This window comes from Cnephaeus nilssonii (assembly GCF_951640355.1).
Source record: "Cnephaeus nilssonii genome assembly, chromosome: 11".
NCBI classification, from domain to species: Eukaryota; Metazoa; Chordata; class Mammalia; order Chiroptera; family Vespertilionidae; genus Cnephaeus; species Cnephaeus nilssonii.
Window position 1 is genome coordinate 55,113,251 of NC_137082.1, and position 19,940 is coordinate 55,133,190.

Genomic DNA, 19,940 nt, shown 5'->3' on the forward strand with positions numbered 1-19,940 from the left:
CAGCTGGCCACAGCTGCCTCATGACAGGAGCCCCGAAAACCAGCATCAGGTGACCAGCTGGGCCGGCCGTGACGCTGCAACCAGCTCACACACGGAGACCTGCTGGAACCTGCCTGCAAGAAGCGCGGCAGGCGCGGCGGCCAAAAATGCTCCCGAAAGCCTGCGAAGACTTTTCTTCCAAGATGTCTGAGACCCCGGTCAAATCCGTTCTGTGGCTGACTGTCTGGAGAAGTCACCTGAAGTCAGTTCCCCGCGCGGCCACCCTGAGAATTTCCCTTGGGGATCACCTGTGGGACCTTCCCAAGTAGTGGGTCAGAGGTGGTTCAGCGAAGGTGCAGCGTAACCTCCTGTAGGAGAAGGTGCAGTGTGACCTCCTGGAGGAGGAAGGTGCAGTGTGACCTCCTGGAGGAGAAGGTGCAGTGTGTGTGACCTCCTGGAGGAGGAAGGTGCAGCGTGACCTCCTGGAGGAGGAAGGTGCAGTGTGACCTCCTGGAGGAGGAAGGTGCAGCGTGACCTCCTGGAGGAGGAAGGTGCAGTGTGACCTCCTGGAGGAGGAAGGTGCAGCGTGACCTCCTGGAGGAGGAAGGTGCAGCGTGGCCTCCTGGAGGAGAAGGTGCAGAGTGACCTCCTGGAGGAGGAAGGTGCAGCGTGACCTCTTGGAGGAAGAAGGTGCAGCGTGACCTCCTGGAGGAGGAGGTGCAGCGTGACCTCCTGGAGGAGGAAGGTGCAGCGTGACCTCCTGGAGGAGGAAGGTGGAGCATGACCTCCTGGAGGAGGAAGATGCAGCGTGACCTCCTGGAGGAGGAAGGTGCAGCGTGACCTCCTGGAGGAGGAAGGTGCATTGTGACCTCCTGGAGGAGGAAGGTGGAGTGTGACCTCCTGGAGGAGGAAGGTGCATTGTGACCTCCTGGAGGAGGAAGGTGGAGTGTGACCTCCTGGAGGAGGAAGGTGCAGCGTGACCTCCTGGAGGAGGAAGGTGCAGTGTGACCTCCTGGAGGAGGAAGGTGCAGCGTGACCTCCTGGAGGAGGAAGGTGCAGTGTGATCTCCTGGAGGAGAAGGTGCAGCGTGACCTCCTGGAGGAGGAAGGTGCAGCGTGACCTCCTGGAGGAGGAAGGTGGAGCATGACCTCCTGGAGGAGGAAGATGCAGCGTGACCTCCTGGAGGAGGAAGGTGCAGCGTGACCTCCTGGAGGAGGAAGGTGGAGCATGACCTCCTGGAGGAGGAAGATGCAGCGTGACCTCCTGGAGGAGGAAGGTGCAGCGTGACCTCCTGGAGGAGGAAGGTGCATTGTGACCTCCTGGAGGAGGAAGGTGGAGTGTGACCTCCTGGAGGAGGAAGGTGCAGCGTGACCTCCTGGAGGAGGAAGGTGCAGTGTGACCTCCTGGAGGAGGAAGGTGCAGCGTGACCTCCTGGAGGAGGAAGGTGCAGTGTGATCTCCTGGAGGAGAAGGTGCAGCGTGACCTCCTGGAGGAGGAAGGTGCAGCGTGACCTCCTGGAGGAGGAAGGTGGAGTGTGACCTCCTGGAGGAGGAAGGTGCAGCGTGACCTCCTGGAGGAGGAAGGTGCAGTGTGACCTCCTGGAGGAGAAGGTGCAGTGTGACCTCCTGGAGGAGGAAGGTGCAGCGTGACCTCCTGGAGAAGGAAGGTGCAGTGTGTGTGACCTCCTGGAGGAGGAAGGTGCAGTGTGGCCTCCTGGAGGAGGAAGGTGCAGTGTGGCCTCCTGGAGGAGAGAAGTCAGGGAGCGTTCATCAGCACCAAGTACACTCCAGAGCCTCTGAGAGGGGAGCGGGACCGGCCTCCGCCTCTGGCATGTGCAGCCCTGAGAGCTGGACTTGAGGGAGGCAGCGGCCCCTCAGTGGCGGTGGCGGCAGCCACGCTGGCTCTGGGAAGTGCGCGGGGACAAGAGGAGGTCTATTCTGCCACGGCGGATCCCCGGACCGGAGGAACAGCAAGTGCAGGATCAAATGAGTTTCACGTCCTCTAAAGTGCTCTGCTGACTGAAGATGTTTGAAGCCAAGGCCCAGAGGGCACATTTGTCAAGCTCTCAAAAAATAGAAACCAGGATCAAAGCAGAAGCACTTTCCAAATATAAACATTTGTCACCTACCTTCACTTTTGATGTGCCCCATTTTGAATACATTTCTCCTTTATAAGAAGGACAGCTTAATCTTTCCGTACACACACTTGGGGCCTTCAAACGGAGCCCAGGGACAGTTTGGGGTGGGTGGGGGAAGGTGGGAAAGGAAGTTCCAGCCAGGCAAAATAAAAGAGAGTGAAACAGGAAGGAAAAAAAGGAAATTAGCCCCTGGAATTTCATAGAATTCCAGGAAAGAGGGCATCATTACTCCCAATTGTAAAGGGTTTAATTCACATTTCTAAAATAGCTCAAGCTTGTGAGAGCAGAATCACAGGTCTTCCTAGCTGCCCCCAGTCCTTGCTGCCACCTGTCATAGGTGGTCAGCCAAAGAAAGGTAAGTGGCCTCAGGTTGGTGGAGGCCTGTTGGACACTCAGTGCCCACTGACATCTGGGTATCTGGAAGCCATGTTAAGCCTGGAAGGCACCCCATGGTCTTCTAATCCCCCTCCTACCCAGCACCTGCTGCCCAGTTCCAGAAAGACAACACTTTATTTTTAATTTTTAAAAAATCTTTATTGTTGAAAGTATTACATATGCCCCTTTCCCCCCTCCCATTGACCCCTTCGAGCCTACCCGTGCCCCCTGTCCCACGCCTTCACCACCCTATTGTCTATGTTCATGGGTTTGCAGATATGCATATAAGTTCCCTGGTTAGTCTCTTCCCACCCATGCCTTCCTTCTGAGATTCGACAATCTGTTCCATGCTTCCATGTCTCTGGATCTACCTTGTTCATCAGTTTGTTTTGTTCATTAGATTCCACCTATGCGTGAGATCATGTGAAAGACAACATTTTAGCTCTACTTTTGAAACCTCCCAGCCCTGCCACATGTTTCTACAAATAGAGCAAAGGAGCTATTAAAATCTGCAAAATAAGCATGTACCCGCCATACGGATGACATGACATTTCTCCATCTAGTACGCCCCCTCGTTGCCCATTCAAACCTATTCGCTCTTGAAGGCCCAGCTGAAGGATCAACCTTCTCCATAAAGCCTTTCAGACCATTTAGCACCCATGGACCACACATGCTCATTTTAAATTCTGCTGTCTTGTATTTGTTCCCTAATGGTTTTAGCCCTTAGGATTGGTAAGCACCTTTGGGCAAGTAGAGAAGAGGGAACACAATTCAACATGGGAGGTAGGCCGTCCTCTGCTCAGACCAGGCCCTGTGGTTGGAAGCCACTGGGAGTTGGTATTTTAAGAAAGGACGAGCAAACAAGAGTAGAGGATGGGTGGTGAGGCGTCTGGCCTCCCTAGGAGTTCAGTGGAGTGACTACCAGTGACTGGCTTCTCCTACTAGCCCTGGCAAAGGAAGAAACTGACTTTCTCGATCATAAATCACAAACCTCGAGAGCTTCACTTCCTAAAAGAATTGGGCTCTTCAAGGAGGAAGATGGCAGGGGGTGGGGGTGGGGGGGCGCAGAGGCTGGGAGGAAGTTTCTTCCAACCTGTCTGTCTGGCCGGCACTGGCTCTGCTCGCAGCCTTCCCCAAATGAGAAACCTTCCTCTCTTTGCTTCCCTCTAATTGGGAATCAGCCTGCAGATTCGTTTAAAGGCCAACCCAGAGAGATTTACACTCTCCTTGGTGATATATTCCTCTTAATGAGATTGTGAGATTCATAATTATAACAAGAGATCAGGTTTAATTTAGGAAATCTGGTCATTGTTGAGCATGGTTAATCATCTTTAAAGCAAACACACTTACAGTCTTTGAGATAAAGTCCATTCCCCTGTGATGAGGTCGTTTCATGGAATGCTACTAGTCCCGGGCAGGGTTTCAAAGCCGTTAAGTTTCCCTAGGTGAGATAGAGCTGCTGGGGTTTATGGGAATGTTGGCACCCAGGTGACACGTTGGATAATCTTTAACAGAGGAAGTCTGTCTGGTGCCTGCTCTTTGTTCCAACTCCACTTTCCTATTTGAGAACTCTTGTGATACTCTTACTATTCACAGCCGCATTTTGGACGGTCACGAGCATGATCTGGCGTCGGATGCTGAGTACAGAAAGCACACACACCCCCGCCCGCCTGTGTCTCCCTCCCCGACAGCCAACAAGCCAAGGGCAGAATTTGCTCTCCACCCAGTAATATTTTGCAGATGCAGCGGGACTTTCTAAAACATATTTCATATCACTTGCTTATTTGCTTAGGTAAAACAGAGTATGGTTGGGGCTCAGAACACGTTTTGCAAGTTTGCGTGCTGGTGTCACACAATGTGCCTTGTGAGGGGCAGTTTCTCCAGGAGGACATAAACCCTCATCCAGACAGTTTCCTGTGGACTGTTAGCAGAGAAGGATGCAGGAGACAAGTCGGTGTCTTCGTGACCATTACAGGACCTTGGGAAAGACTGGGAAACACCAAGCAATTGGATTTGAAAGCTTTCAGTCTTCCTCTCTCCTGCAGGGATAAATTCTTAGAGATATGCGGAGTAAACACATGAATGGGTGGTTAAACCAAGAACAGATAGAGTAACCACTACTTTCCTCCTACAAGTGACCTCCTACCTGCTGGATCTTATTAATGGCAGAAACAATATCTGAGATGACACTGAGGCCCTTGACTTTCTGCCAGTGCTCTTCTGGGGAAGATGAGGGCCTAGTCCCCATCCCGAGGCCACCGGTGAGCACCTCATGACTGAGCTGCTCTGCTCTGTTTGCCATATTAGTTAACTGGAAGTCCTGGTAGAACAAGAGATGCATTTCCAGCACTTCTCTGGCACCCCTGTTGTAGGGGCTCGCTGACTGCTTACTTCATAAATGATTGAAATGAAAGGCATGTGCTTTGTTTTTCTCACAGATTCAACGGCCATTTAGCAACAAACAGCTATTAAAGGACCACCCTGGGTTAAACACAGGGATGCAGAGATAAATGAGACACAGTTCCTGTCATCCAAGAGCTGGGGGCAGACAGACTGGGAAGCAGCTATGAAAGAATTGCTACAGAAAGTCCAGGCAAGGGACAGGGAGGATGGCTGAGCCCCTGTCCCTGGAGAGAGCACATGGCCCATTTCACTACTGGGTTCCTGGGCCTGAGGTGCGGGGATGCTCCAGAGGATACACCGCCCCCCCTCCCTCCCCTCCCTCCAGACAGCATAAACAGAGACTGAGGCCTGCGGCTGGGGCCAGTGGACAGAGCCAAATGCTGTCAGCAGCCACAGAGCCAAGTGGAGCAGGAGAAGTCAGGCTGTCACACTGAGTGTGTGAGCCCTCAGACCTGTGCCCTCGGGACCCCTGCTGCACCACCGCCCCCTTTCTCACCACATGCTCACCTATTGGGTGGGGGAGACTTTGGGAGATTAGGGGGCAGGGAGCAAAACCTAAAGATACAGATACCACTGAAGGACCAATAACACAGTAGAGTGAAAGCCAGCACAGCCCAATTTCACTAAACCTTAAACTAGATGCCTGGGGGGAAATAACAACCCTCCCTATCAACAACTATCAGCAAGTGACTTTGTTTCCAAAGAGAATAGAGGTCATTATGGCGATAACTTAAGGATTTGTTTCCTAAGGGGGTTTTCATTAGATCATCAGTTTGGTAGAAAAAGAAGTCTATTCCATAAGGTAAGGATCGTGGTAGAGGTGACACCGTGTGTGATACACAGAGGTGACAGAGACTGACATTGCCCGAGACGAGGCTTCGTGCTTCCTCAGACTGTCCACCTGCTGCGCGCAGAACCCTGACGTGTGAAATGAAGGATCGAACTGGGTGATCTCTGAGGTCTCACATTTAATGTATGAGCTTCTCTGCCCTAACAAATCGTTTCCCCAAAGTGCTCTATCAACAAAGCCCAACACTGGCTTTTCTTTCAATCACTATTTGTCTTCATCACTAAAGGCCTTTCTCAAAGGCAAAGAAAACTTATAGGAAAGGAAAAAGGGGAAAGACCCAGCAATCTCCTCACCCAGATATTTATTTTCACAGTGCTTTATGTAGAGAGCGATTTTCCTGTTATATTTAGATTATAATCAAACTGCGAAAGAACTGTTATCTCCCTGTTCCTGCTTTTTTACTTTAAACTCTGAGACCTTTGGCCTCCTATATTAGAGAAGCTGTAAATGCTACAAGAGAATGTTTACATTTTTAAACCCATTTTCCTTGATCATTTGTCGAAGGAAGAAAATAATCTTTGTACTAGCACACCAATTCATCTTGACTTTGTGAAAACTGTTCCCCACCGAACCTACACTGTGCTCAAAGTCACCTGAAGGCCGCCCTTCCATTCATCAGCATTTCCTTTCTCCCAGAGGCTACTTTTCCATCTCGCAATCTTTCGTTTCTCCCAGCCCGCTAGCACTCTCCAAGGTGGGGAGGAGAAAGGCAGGACCTGCCCTTGTAAACTTGGGACAGACCTTGAAAAGAATGTGGGGCTTGGAAGTTAGTTGTGTTGTAAACATGTAATTAGTGTTAGCATGGAATTTCTAGCCTTTTAGAAAAATGGGTTTGGTAGTCTTTCTTGAGAATTGGAAAAATCCCAACGAGGTGATAGAGAAACCTAATAGCAGCTCTCGCTGAGTTGCTGGGAAAGCAAACATCTTGCCAGAGAAGCCTGTGCTGGCCAGCAGAAGGTGAACTGAAAGACACACGGAGGAAGGCCAGCGGAGATGTCTGGCAGGCGCGGGCAGGTGACGTTTGGCTGTCCCGGGATCAGAGTTGTGAAGGTCTGCACTAACTCTGCACTCAGCACACGCTCACAGCAGAACACTCCAGAGATTGTACACAGAGCACAACCCTGTAGGAAACCACCACGTGCGAATCACACACCGTGAGTGGAGCCAGGGAAGGCAGGATGGCGGCAAAGTCATAACTCAGTTGCCAAACTACTCAGTGCCTCACTGCCGAGGAAGCATCTGAAGAAGGTGTTTCTTACCCATTATAAACCTAATTGGAAGAATTTGATGGTACCATGTGACAAGCCATAAAAATGGAGGCTTCCCTTCAGTCTAAAATCACTGCCCAACTCCCATAGATGTCATGACGTACAGATCATTGGTAGGCCAGAAGAAACGTTGTGCCCAGTTTACATTACCAAGAATATTGTTAACACGACCCAATTCAGTCAACCACAGTATTGCATGTGACCCTATGAAAAGACCCTGTTCTTTGAGTGGAGAGCAGAGGAAAGGAAAAAAGACGAGTCAGCCATGGCTCTCAAGAAGATAAAACAAAAATAATTGTAACATAGAATGAGACCATGGCTAAATGAGCCTGGGACATATTTCCTGCTCAACAAATATTTATAGAATGAGGAGTGATTAAATGGTAAGAAAGTATCTTAGAAGCACAGAAGAGATAGGGGACGCCCAGAGGCTGACATTTGAATTTGACCTTGAATGGTGAGTGGGGTTTTCTCAGTGATAAGGTGAAATTCATTGCCGGTCAGGGAAGAATGTGAGAGAAGAATAGGGACTAAAGAATGTGCGCATTCATAGGAGAGTGGGTAGTGCTCTGTTGGGATGGAATACTTAACTTATAGGAAAGGAAAAAGGAAAAAAACACCCAACAATCTCCTCACCCAGATATTTTTAAAATGACACCGAGGAGAGAAGCAGAGTGAAGTCCAAACTTTATCTTGGGCAGTGGGGGGTCAGCAAAGTTTTTAAAGAGGGAAATGACCTGATCAAGGTTTGTATTTTTAAAAAATGACTGTGTGAGGGGGGAAATGACTGTGTGGTTTGGAGGATGGATGGAGAACTAGAGGGAGGGAGAGCAGAAGCCAGCCAGGGAGGAGAGAACTGGCAGCATCCACACACATCCATTCATTTCACCAATAGGGGTTAATTGAGCACTACGGCCCTGGATTCAGGGGTGGAGGGTACATAAGACGGATGGGGACTACTTTTAGCAAGCATATATTTTGGAGGAAATTACTTAAAATATTAAACAAGTGATTACACAAATAATTGATTACAATTATTATTTTTTAAATATATTTTATTGATTTTTACAGGGAGGAAGGGAGAGGGATAGAGAGCTAGAAATGTAGATGAGAGAGAAACATCGACCAGCTGCCTCCTGCACACCCCCTACTGGGGATGTGCCCGCAACCAAGGTATATGCCCTTGACCGGAATCGAACCTTGGACCTTCCAGTCCGCAGGCCGACGCTCTATCCACTGAGCCAAACCGGTTTCGGCCTACAATTATTATAAATGCTAGAAAAGAGAGGTACAGCATGCCAAAAAACGTAAAACATATAAGCAGGAAGACCCAGTCTGGTGTGGGTCTTTCTTCGGTTAGAAAAGGCTTCCTGGGGAAATGATATTTAAACTAAGACTAGAAGTTGGTTTGGCAAAAGTATGGGGGGTCAGAAGGAAGCAGAAGGGCCTGGGGATGAGGGGCAGTGAGGGGAGTGTTGTAGCAAAGAAAGCACATTGTGCAAAAGACCTGGGGAAAAGGAGCCCAGGGCATGAGGGGCAAGTGGGCAAGATGAGTATTGAAAGGTAGTTAAGAGCCTGATGGCAGGACCTCATGGGCATTTTTGAAATCTCTATATTTGTATTGATTTCAGAGAGGAAGAGAGGGAGAGAAAGATAGAAACATCAATGATGAAACAAAAAAGAAACATCAATGATGAGAGAGAATCATTGATTGGCTGCTTCCTGCACATATAAACACCCCACTGGGCATGTGCCCTAACCAGGAATTGATCTGCAACCTCTTGGTTCATGGGTTGACACTCAACCACTGAACCACACCGGCTGGGCTTCATGGGCATTTTTATTTTTTTATTTTTTTAATATATTTTATTGATTTTTTACAGAGAGGAAGGGAGAGGGATAGAGCTAGAAACACCAATGAGAGAGAAACATCGACAAGCTGCCTCCTGCACACCCCCTACTGGGAATGTGCCCGAAACCAGGGTACATGCCCTTGACGGGAATCGAACCTAGGACCCTTCAGTCCGAAGGCCAACACTCTATCCACTGAGCCAAACAGAAAACAAAAACAAACATAGGAGAGATTGAGACCTAGAAGCTAAGGGAAGAATGTTCATTGGGAAGTCAAGGTAAGATAGGGACAGAAAAGTATCCAATCGATTTTGCCCCATGCAGGCTGTAGGTGACCTTGGCCAGAACAGGTCCAAACTAGATTCCAGCAGTTTGAGGAGGAAATGGGAGTGAGGAAGCAAGACAATGAAAGGGATAAGGATGGTAAGGGAGGGCGGGTTTAAGAGATCAAACAAAGGACTTGTAAGCATGCATATAAGCATAACCAATGGATACAGATAGTATGGGAGTGCGGTCATGTGCTGAAGGTGGGAGCAGCCAGGGAGAGGTCAATGGGGGGGGGGGGGGGCAGGGGGAGAAAGGAGGCATATGTAACAGTTTCAACAATAAAGAATTTAAATTATTTTAAAAAGAATAAGGAGATTAGCTTGATGGCTCCTCTGAGGGTCAAATGGGATAAGGCAATTGAAAGGGCCGAGGAAACTCTGGTGCTCGGAGACAAACGTGTTCATTATTATTAGAGCACCGAGTGGTGTCCAGACCCACACCCATAGGCCCGCAGGCCTTCATGCTTTACGTTCACCTGCTCCTGCTCCTTTATTCGTCACCACAGCCTTGTGCGAGCAGGACTGTTTTCCCACTTTATAAAAGATAACACTGAAGCTCAGAAGGCACTAGGTCCAGTCCTGGGTTAGAGTCAGGATTTAAGCCAGGTCTGTCAGCCAGCAGGTCTGTGCTCTCCATTTCCCCGCACTGCCTCTCTGTGCTGTGGACGCGGCGTCAAGCAGATGCCTGAGCCCCTGAAGCCCCATGCGATTGTGGCTACAGTACCTGGACTCACTCTCTACTCCCTTAGGTTAGTGACGTTAGGCTGTGTGGTGTGATGTGCATGAAATTTGGATTCAACCAGACCTGCCTTTATCATTTATTATATGTAAACTTTAATTTTTTGTATTGGAGGTGGGGGGAGCCAATGAGAATTTTTTCTTTTAAATCTATAGGTGTTATGGAGAAAATGTAATCATGGGCTTAGTGGGGGGATGTTTGTAAAGTGTTTGCCCACAATAAGCATTCAGCACATGGTAACTTTTTAAAAATATATATATATTTTTATTGATTTCAGAGGGGAAGAGAGAGGGAGAGAGAGATAGAAACATCAATGATGAGAGAGATTCATTGGTGGGTTGCCTTCTGCATTCCCCCACTGGGGATCAAGTCTGCAACCCAGGCATGTGCCCTGACCGGGAATCAAACCATGACCTTCTGGTTCATAGGTCAACACTCAACCACTGAGCACACCAGCTGGGCCTTGGTAGCTATTAACATTTAAATTGTTCCACCACTTCTTCCCCAACACACGTCTGCATATGAACCAAAACCCAGACTTTCCCTCTGACAGCATAACTGATGAGAACAAAGTGCTGCTGTAGGTCCTGCCACACGTTAAACAGGAACTGTTTAGACTTGGACACACACTGACCACCTCATGGGTCATTTCAGGGAAGTCCCCTGATCAAGAGTCTCCTTAAGCATTGCCTTCCCCATTAGCAGGCCAAGAGGTTAGTTCTTGGAAAACCCTCCCCATCCTATTTAAATGCAGTGAAGGCAGGACAGGAAGCAGAGAAAAACAATGGTGTCACTACTAATAATGCTAGACTTAAGGTCATGTACCCTAAGCCTACACTACCCCCATGACACAATGTAATTCAGCACTCAAGCCACTCCTCAAAATATGTAAAATTGACAATTCCCTCTTTTGTATCCCATTCTCAGAAATGAACATAATCTTCCGTTTGATGTGTATGCTTCTCCTTCCAGACTTTTTTTAAAATAAATTTTTAAAAAATATATTTTTATTGATTTCAGAGAGAAAAGGAGAGGGAGAGAGAGATAGAAACATCAATGATGAGAGAGAATCATTGATCGGCTGCCTCCTGCACACCCCCCACTAGGGATGGAGCCCACAACCCGGGCATGTGCCCTTGACCGGAATCGAACCTGGGACCCTTCAGTCTGCAGGCCGATGCTCTATCCACTGAGCTAAACCAGCTAAGGCCAGACTTTTTTTATACACAAAAAAAATTACACACAGATATTTGAGGATGATACTTTTCAAATTTTTCTCCAACTCACTTCCCTACCCAATACCATGGGTATCAACCATGTTGGAAACACAAATCTATTCCCTTTTTATCAATAGTTGTTACATCATTTTCTTTGGTGTAAATTTACCTGGGTCTTTTAATATATTTTTTTAAATTGATTTCAGAGAGGAAGGGAGAAGGAGAGAGAGACTGAAATATCAATGATGAGAGAATCATTGATCGGCTGCCTTCCACATGCCTCCTGCTGGGATTGAGCCCGCAACCCAGGCATGTGCCCTTGGCCAGAATCGAAACCGGGACCCTTCAGCCCACAGGCCAATGCTCTATCCGCAAAGCCAAACCAGCTAGGGCTTACCTGGATCTTTTAACTATCAACTCCAATATATTGTTCTCAAGAAATGCATTTCTGTGACATAGAATACTAGAAGTAGAATTCTTTGGGGAAACTCATTTTGAAAAGCTGTTAGTTCACACAAGAGTGCCTTCTGAAAATGCTTTCCTATTCTTCCCACGTCTGGAGCAGGAGGACTCCGGGCCCAGCGCCTTCTCCAAGGCCCAACTGTAATCAAGCACAGTCTGTCTAGGAAAACAACAGAGCCACCCAAAAATGTTAAATATGGTTGAGAATACTGTTTAAGAAGGTGCATAATACATATCGGGAAGATTTCTATTTAAATGACTGAGCAAACAATTACTCTGCACCTGTATGTATCTTGCACCTCTGTAAGGTGCTGGGGATAGACAGATAGGACACCATGCCAGTTTTCATTTGTTCAGTCTGGAAGAAGGCAGACCTGGTCCCAGTGTAACACTCACATGGGGGCTGCAGGAAGGAGTGACTCAGCCAGAACCCACTGGAAGAAATCTGGCATGTCAGTGACAGGGGATAAGAAACAGAGAGAAAGGAAGGTGTCAGGTCCTTAAGGACACTTTATATTTTCCCCAAAACTATAAGAAATTACTACAACCTTTTTCAGCTGGGTAATGACGTGGCAGACTTTCATTTTAGGAAACCCACTCTGGCTAAGGGATGGAGACTAGATTGAGGGAGGTCCGACTAGAGACGAGGAAGTTGGCTAAAATGTCACAGATTGTGCATATAGGGACCTGGGAAGGGACACGCGAACAAAACTGGACAGCTTTCAAGGCAGAAGAGTGGTGTGGATTTTGTGTCTTATTGGACTGGGAGGTGGGGAGGAAGGTGGGCAAGGGGTAGAAATGTGAGGGATCGTTTCTTAAAAGGGAACATTGGAGGTCACTGGGGAATACATTGATTTTAGTAATGTAGCAGATTGCCCTTGATGAAGCCTAATCAAAGAGGAGCAGTAATGGATCCGTAGTCCCAGGAAAGAGAGTCTCCTAAGAATGTGATAGAGAGTACGCTCCAGGCAGAGCCCCGGGTGAGGATAGTCCTTGGAAGAAAGTGGATGGAGATTCAAATCTGACTAGGCTATTTGCCTTTGGGGAACTGGCCTTGGGTCCTCTCTGACCCGGGGCCCTACCTCCTGATCTAGCTGATGACTTCCCTTTACTCAATTTGTAATCCCTTTAGTAGGACAAAGGCCCTGAAATGCCCAAAGCATTTTTGGAAGGGGAACAAAAACCACAGCAAAACAACTGCTGAAGTTTTCAAACAATGAGGACATTGCTCCGATTAAAGTGATGTTGTGATTTTGGAGAAAGATGTGTCTCAGCCCCACAGATTTCACTGTCACATGTATGTTGGATGAACCCTTGGACCCGCAGTTTTCCAGGGACCCAACTCTAAAAAATACTGCCTTGGACTCATCACAAGAAGACAATGGGCTTCTCAACAAATCTCATGCCTGAAGTTTCCCCTCTGCCCCAAACCTAGTCAGAAACTTGTTTTCTGAGGTCCAGGAATGAGCTCACCCTCCAGGGGTGTAATTCAGTATCACACCAACCAAGAAGGATCACAGGACACCCTCAAGCATTGGCCAAGCACTCCCAACACTCTCTAGGGACTAACAGAGGCCAGCATTGTAGTTCCCATCCCCCAGAAGACTCAATAGGAGCCAGTCAGCGTAAACAGATCCTCCTCTGCTCCCATGAAGCCACACAGGAGCATCTAAAGGAGCATTAACAACGCTGCTTTGTGAGGCTGCTGGCACGGCGCCACCTTGCTTCTCACTCCCAAGGGGCGGTGAACAGTGCCGGCTGCATTTTTGTGCATAAGCCTCACTGCACATTTGGGAAACGTCCACAAGCAATCTGAGTAGTTCGTTTTGGGCTGCAGGTTCACCCAGGCAGAGGCCCAAGTCCCACATCATGGCACGAGTATTTCACAGGGGCCACTCTCTTAAACACGTGGGCCTATGTCTGGCCTCATCTGAATGAAGGGAAGCAAAACTAGATGAGCTGAGGCAGGGGGACTACCAGGTGGCATCATGTGTCCTTTTCTACCCTACAAGCCTGAGCCTCACACAAAGACCCTGCTTCAGGCAGCCAGTCTGTGCCAAGTCGGTTCTGTTTTCACACCTCTGTTTAGAGATAAGAGGTAATGCTTGGGGATCACATAACCAAGTTGCGAAATGAAACTGATCAGCTAAAATTGACCATTTTAGGTGCCAAAGTGGGAGCTAGCTTGGTAGGTCCTCAATGGGGCCCCTGTTTTCCCTCCTCCTCACCCAACAGCAGCACACTTCTATTAGCCTCCGGTGGCTGGCCCTCGCACTGGCTAAGGCTGGGACTTGTGCTCAGTCAAGTACACCGACGTTCACTCACTGCCTTTTGGAAAGCACTGGTGTAGCGGACACCAGGAAGCCTGCCTCTGACCCCTCCAACAATGTAGGCAAATGCTCCGTTGGCAGGCAACACCTGTCAGGAACTCAATTACCTGGACGAAGGCTAGGTGTTGAAGGGCCCTTGGATCGCTGCTCTCCAGACTACTACGTGCGAGGATGCTCACAGCTCAAAAGAGCATGTGTAAGAATCTTGTACTCAGGACCCACGCTCAATTCATGCTTGATTCACTCTCTGAAATAGGATTAGAGGTAGCCCATATCCACGTGTGTAAGCAGAAGCTATAGGGAGGTGCCCCTGGGAAACACCACTGTCTCAGTCTGACCCTGCCCAGACTGCTTCTTTGAATCTAGTCCTGGTTATAGACTTGCCTCCTCCTAGAGCCACAGCTGCCTGCCTACTCCAGCCTGGCTCCTCTCCTAGCCATTTGGGCTTAGGAGGTATCCAACCACCAGGCCAAACACCAGCTAATTAAAGTTAACCACTGAAGCTATAAAGTGTCAGGGTCATCATCCCCATTACTGTCGTTGAGCTGGTATTGCAATGGTTAGGGAATTATCAGCTTTATAGAACTTGGGCTCAGAGATGGAGAGTCCTAAGTCCCCCCAACGCCTTATTTATTGAATGAGTGGGTGGGAAAATGGGTAGGTGAAGAAAGAGTCGTTCCTATCATCAAAATCCAATGAGATTAAACACCAACTCCTGCACAGAGCTAACCTGAAGGTGCCTTCCCTGGGCTAGAGTGAGATGGGGGCAGGAAAAGAGTGGTGGGTGTCAGGCTGCTTAGCGTGTCAAGTGACACTTCTTTGCAATCAGTGTAGATGACCAGTGTCACCACAAAGGACCTGACTTTCTTTAGCCTCTGCATCTTACCCCGGATCAATACATTGATATTTGCCATTTGTAATATTAAAATGACTTCGAGAACTCACTCTCCGTTCACCACCCACTCTATACTACCTAGTGATTCCAGGTTAGAATTAAAGACAATAAACTGAGCTCCTCTTAAAGGACTAAAGCTTTTGAAGCTGGCAGAATGGGAAGAATTCTTTTCTTCCGGTTTTCCAGAATAACAAAAGCTAATGCGCTCAAAGACAGATCTTGTGGAAAATCTCAACTCCCCGCCTCAGGGCTGACCCAACCAAGTTATTTTATATATCAGGTTACCTCCTCCCCATCCAACAAGTACTGAGCACTGGTTTGAGGAAGGGGGGTCCCACAAAGTTGAACTCACTTCCCTCCTGTGTGCCCCTAAATGGCCTTCCTTTGCCCACCTCAAGTAAGAAGAATTTGTGTCTCAGGTGGGGGTAGTTATGATAGCAGGGATATTAGCATCATTTAAGGCCCACTTATCTGGCCCTAACCTGCTTTCTGCAGGAGCTTACTCACCCCACCTCCCACCCCCCACCCACACACACTCTACTTATTTTGCAATCAATGGTCTTGGGGGAAATCAAGGCCCAAGGCTGGGGGTTAACTGTGGTGGTGGGGGGCGGATTAAAAACTTCCAGGGAGGGATGGGTGTAGCTTGAAAAGCATAGTTCATATGATAACTTTACATGTGGAAAATGAAAATAAATGCCTATTGCTGTTCCAATGTAAATTACAAAAAGAAAATCTCCATAAAACCTTGGCTAATGGAAGTCACAGAAGATAACCAGGGACTAGCCAATTTTCAAGGCATAGATCAGTATCTCCAGCAGTGTGTGCGCGCGCATGTGCGCGTGTAGGGGGAAGGTATGAAATTCTTGTTTATCCAAAGTGGGCAGGGTTGAACAAGACCTCTTTCCCTGGCCAGGGGCCTACTCCTAGTCCCCACCAGACCCTGCCTATCCCTCCCTCCAGCACTTACTCTGTTCATGCTTCCCTCCAGCCTCCACCCTTCCTACTAGCCCCCAAGCTATCTCAGTCCCCATCAGCCCTGTAAGACTTCTGCTCTTCTCTGAACACGGTTGGCCCTCAGCAAGTATGCACTTGCCACCTGGTGCCATCACTCCCGCTTGCACTGAGGGTGTTTCGGAACATGGTTACGGAAGTGTTCATAGCTGGTCACCTCGATTTGACTTTATTCAATACCTTAGTCCAGTGATGGGCAACCTTTTGAGCTTGGTGTGTCAAACTTCGCCAAAAAACTGAGCATAACTCGGGTAGTGTGTCACTTTGAGGAAAAAACATTATTTCGCAAATGTTTCATCCTCAGGAGCAGCAAATGTTTCATCCTCGGCATGCGGCCGCCTCAGCAGCCGCGTGTCATCAGAAATGGCTACGCGTGTCAGCGCTGACACGCGTGTCATAGGTTCACCATCACTGCCTTAGACATTTCTAAAGTCTTAACAATAAGAACTTTAAAAATTATCTCATAGCACCCTAGATCTTTTCCTTTGTGGCACTAATTTCGATAATTAAACTCTTTTGTACACCTGTTTGTCTCAGGTTATTTCTTCCACCAAACCAGAGACCGTCTTTGTTTTGATCACCAGTACAGTAGAGTTAGTAGTTACTGTTCACTACGTGTTTGTTAGATATACTCTGGCTCAAGTACTGCATTCAAGGAGCTTTGCATATAGTGTTCGCATCAACCCTACGAATTAGGTGCTATTTCCACTTTTCAGCCTAGGAAACTCAGTCTTCAGAGAGGTTACCCAAAGCAACCCAGCTGATGTACATGGAACTAGGTTTGGGACTCTAGTCTCCCTGACCCCGGAGCCCTTGCTCTTTCCCCTGTGCCACCTGCCTCTCATCCCTTGGCCATGAACCCTGCATTTGTTAGGTGAATGAGTGAGTGAATAAACAAGTGACATGGCATTTAACCATTTACCATCCACATTCCCTATGAGAACCATGTCACTTCCAGATTGTGTTTTTCTCCTCTCTTTTTAATTAATTTTGTTTTAGATTCTCATTCCCAATCTTCTCCCCTTCATAGGTACCCCAAGAATACTTAACTTTGTAAAATACATTGTGCTGTTTTGTGTACACATTTTTAAATTACCTTAATGGTAGCAGGACTAGAGACCTTGTCCTGTTTCTTGCCATTTCAAACACCACTATGCATTTTATTTTTTTAATATGCTTTTATTGATTTTAGAGAGAGGGATAGAGAGATGAAAATATCAATGAGAGAGAAACATCGATAGGCTGCCTTCTGCACATGTCCCACTGGGGACCAAGCCTGCAACCCGGTCATGTGCCCTTACCGGGAATGGAACCAAGGATCTCTTGGTTCATGGGTCAATGTTCAACCACTGAGCCAAACCGGTTTCGGCACCACTATGCATTTTAAATACATGTTGGTGCATCTACATGAAATTCCTTATTTCTTTTTTTAAAAAATATGTTTTTATTGATTCTTAGAGAGAGAGAGAGAAACATGGATGATGAGAGGGAAACATCAGTCAGCTGCCTCCTGCACGTCCTCCACTAGGGATTGAGCCTGCAACCGGGGCATGTGCCCTGATCTGGAATCAAACCAGTGACCTCTCAGTGCATGGGGATAACATTTAACCAACTGAGCAACACCAGACAGTGCTCAAATATATTATTTCTAAATGCTGGGAAAATTCCATAGTTTATATCCACCAGCATTCTTATGTCGTCCCTCAGTGTTTGACACCTCAGTTGCCTCTACTTCCACCACACACACAGCACCCAGTGCACTTCTAGCCCCATTTGAAGCAGGCTTCCTTCCTCCATGGGCATGTCAGGGGGTTCCAGCTGGGGATATGGTCTGAATGTCCTGATATCTTGGACTATAACAGTCAAGATAAGAAATGGCCTATTAATCCCTTTGGCTTCATGCCCTCAGAATATCAATCTCCAAGGATACTTTCAAAAATAATTTTTACTACATGTTTTGATTTTTTCTTTTTTCTGCCTATGAACCTGCCCTATATACAATTAAGAGTCACTGCATCTTAATAGTTAAGTCGGCAGATTCTGAAGACATACAGCCTGGTTTCAAATTCCAACTTCACTACTTACCAGCTCTAATGAATATCTCTTTGCCTCAGTTTTTCTGTCTGCAAAATGGGGATGCAATAATAATAGTGCCGCCCTAGCTGGTTTTGCTCAGTGGATAGAGCGTCAGCCTGCAGACTGAAGGGTCCCGGGTTCGATTCCGGTCAAGGGCACATGCTGGGGTTGCAAGCTCGATCCCCAGTAGGGGGCGTGCAGGAGGCAACCGATTGATGATTCTCTCTCATTACTGATGTTTCTATCTCTCTCTTCCTCTCCCTTCCTCTCTGAAATCAATAAAAATATTAGAAAATTTTAAAATAGTAATAATAATAATAGTACCTACCCCATAGGGTTGTTGCATTTAGAACAGGGCCCTCACAGTTGTAAGCACTTAATACATGTTGGCCCTCATTGTTTAAAATACATATAGGGTCTGAGCATACAAAAACACATACATAGCTTCTGTTAATCCAGAATAGAAAAGTTAAGACATTTAAAAGAAAATAAAGAGAAACAGAAAATGAGTCTGGCTACACCAAAGTAATTCTGTTTGTAATCTCTAATGACAAGGCCTTTACAGGGCCATTTTGGTCTTCTAAGACCAAACACTTAAGTATAAACAACCCCAAAGAAATCTGCTCCCTTCCCTCCGTCTGGCTCTGAGAGTTTTACAACTCACCAGTTCTGGCTCCAGAAAGATCCCGCTCCCTAGTTTGTAAAGGTGTCCTTGGCTGTCACCAGTGGTTTTCCACTTCTTTGTCACTTCCCGATACTGGAACCCTTGAGAGTTTGGGGAGCGGGGAGCTGGAGGGCTGACACTGGCTGTAAGGAAGACCCCCTGGTCTTTCATGTTGTGTGATTGGGAGTGGCTCGGTCCTAGCAGCGCTGACTTGGGCCGTATTTAGGAAGCCGCTCTGGTGGGGCTCAAGCCTGAAATTTATGGCTTGTTTGTCTCAGACCCATGCAATATTTTTTCTCGCCTTAAAGATGAAAGGGTTACTATTCCTCACACTGCCCCCTCCCCCGCCCCCAGGTGCATTTGTAACATGTAGGCTTCTGCAGTGTCCCTTTTATTGATCTGGAGAATTAACTTCTAAAGAACCAGCTCATCACCCTAACCAGCCATAGCTGAGGGTCCTGAAATACACCCTCTGTCGACAGTTGGATGGCTTTCTGAGAAACGTCCTCACATTCACTCTGTCGTGGTTCTTCCCACCCTTATGACTATTATGTGTACTATAACCTCCATGGAAAGACCTTCGGTGGACAAAGAGAACCCAATCCTTCCACAAAGTTATAAATTCCCTGAGAGAAGGGCTCGCCTCTTGTATTTCTTTGATCCCCTACAGCACCTAGCACAGTGTCTTGTACATAGTAGATACTCAAATATTTGTTGATTGATAAGGTTCCAAGGCTTAGATCGAAGTGAATGGACAACATTTGTCTAAGGAAAAATAAAGGGTTTCGTATACAAGACCTCTTAATTCTCCTTATCAGGAGCAGCCCAAATTTTAATTTACACTAAAATATTTAAGTGCAAAAATTGTAATATCTGTAAGATACTTTGTATGTTTGGGGATCTGCCTAGTGAGGTGAATTTGATTGTTTGTTTGTTTGTTTGTTTGTTTGTTTCTTGACAGACATCAAGTTCCCCTACATGTCAGACACTATGCTGGGCATCAGAGAATCAAAGAGTTTTTGCCCTAAGCTCACAGAGTGGAGACTGCAGGTCAGTAAGCCATTAAAAGATTATAAGGTAAGCACTCTGAATAGGGCCTCCGTAGATTTACCGAGAGAGGGGAGTGGAGGTTCTGAGGCTCAGAAGCTGGTCCAGCATTGACTTGGTATCGTGTACAGTTAAAACACCTCATTGTTGGCCCCTGAGCTGGGACTGAGAGCTGGGGTCCACACTGGACTGACTCGGAGCAACTGCAAACTTTGAGGAAGCCACTAAAACTTCAAATTGCAATTTGCTCATTTTAAAATTATAATGACAACACTAAGATTACTAATTTACTGACAGAATTAAAATT